Genomic DNA, 1,593 nt, shown 5'->3' on the forward strand with positions numbered 1-1,593 from the left:
CACTTTTCCTCAGGTTAGAGCAATCCAGTTGCAGTCTCTGTAGGTAGTTTTAATACCTTGACATATCTTTCATCTAAAGTGTATACTTTTCTTTTTATTCATGATGACTTTTAATATGTAGTGGTTGTGATTCTATCTTGTTAAACATATGGCAAAAATACTTCTAAAATCTTTGGACATCGTGTAATTTGTCTTTCCTGAGGCTGGCTTACTAATGTTCTGTTATGAGAGAAGTATACTTGCATTCTGATTCGAGTACCAAAGGGGATGGACAAAATAAAAATATATGCTTACGATTCTTGTCACTCTTAGACTTCATTGAGTTTGCTATGCTATTGATAGCAATAGCATGACTTGCTTCTTCATGTATTTTCCTCTCCGTGTATGGGTCTTCAAGTTGTTATATTAATAGCTGCGTAAGAGCTCAAAAATCTCCCAGCAAGCAAGCACAAGCAGAGCTGAGTTCATCAATGATTCATCATTTGTCCAACTTCAGCGTGCCTTGCAGTTGTCTCTCCACATCTAATCTATGATGTCCATATAAAGTAGCACAGTTAGTAATCTTACAGCCTTTCTATACACTGCTGAATACAATTAAAAATGTTTTTACTAATATTTTGTAAAAGGGCTTAAATAGAATTCACAACTTCAGCAAATCACAGAAATTCTTCATCTTTATTTACTGAATAGAGACAGATGTCAGTCCAGCTGTTACTGCTTTCTATGCAATAATCTTTGCCTCATGATATTCATGCCTGGTGTAATCCATTACCTTGTTTGTGAGCTGGGCCTAGTGACAGGCTTTTCACAAAGAAGACATGGTAAAAATCATATGCTTTCACATCTTTAATTAAGAAAATAGTTAATTAAAAACAATGACTTCCCTCTTGTTACTCTTTCTCTGTATTTTCTCCCTTGCTCCTGTACTCTTTTCTCAGCTGCTCTGTGAAAAAGACTATGTGGCGTATACCCAGCAGCCAATGAGAAGCCAAGTCCTTGGCCCAACAGGTGGTGAGAAACTAAATCATGCCCAAAAGCACTTAAGTGAGAGCCTGGAGCAGCCTGAACTCAAAGACCTCTCTCTACTCGGATGAAGATAGGGGATTTTTGGTTTTCAGTTTTTGTTTTGTTCTGTTTTGCTTTGCATTGCTTTGTTTTGCCTTTTCAAGGCAGGGTTTCTCCATGTAGTCCTGGCTGTCCTGAAACTTGCTCTGTAGACAGACCAGCCTGGCCTCGAATTCACAGAGGTCCACCTGCCTCTGCATCCTGCATGTAGGGATTAAAGCAATGCATCACTACCACCCAGCATTCATTCATTCATTCAGTCATTCATTTTGAGGCAGGATCTTACTATGTAGCTCTGACTGACTGTCCTGGAACTCACTTTGTAGATCAGGCTGGCCTTAAGCTCACAGAGATCCCCCTGCCTCTGCCTCCCAAGTGCCGGGGTTGAAGGCGTGCATCAACATGCCTGGTGAAGATATGATTCTTGACTTCACTGCAGAAAACTATTTCAGGACTAGCCACTTTTTACTTATTTTTTTATTGGTATGATAAGACACTATGACCAAGGTGACATTTAAAAGAAACTTT

Source organism: Arvicola amphibius, chromosome X, assembly GCF_903992535.2.
Source record: "Arvicola amphibius chromosome X, mArvAmp1.2, whole genome shotgun sequence".
In the NCBI taxonomy this organism is placed as follows: domain Eukaryota; kingdom Metazoa; phylum Chordata; class Mammalia; order Rodentia; family Cricetidae; genus Arvicola; species Arvicola amphibius.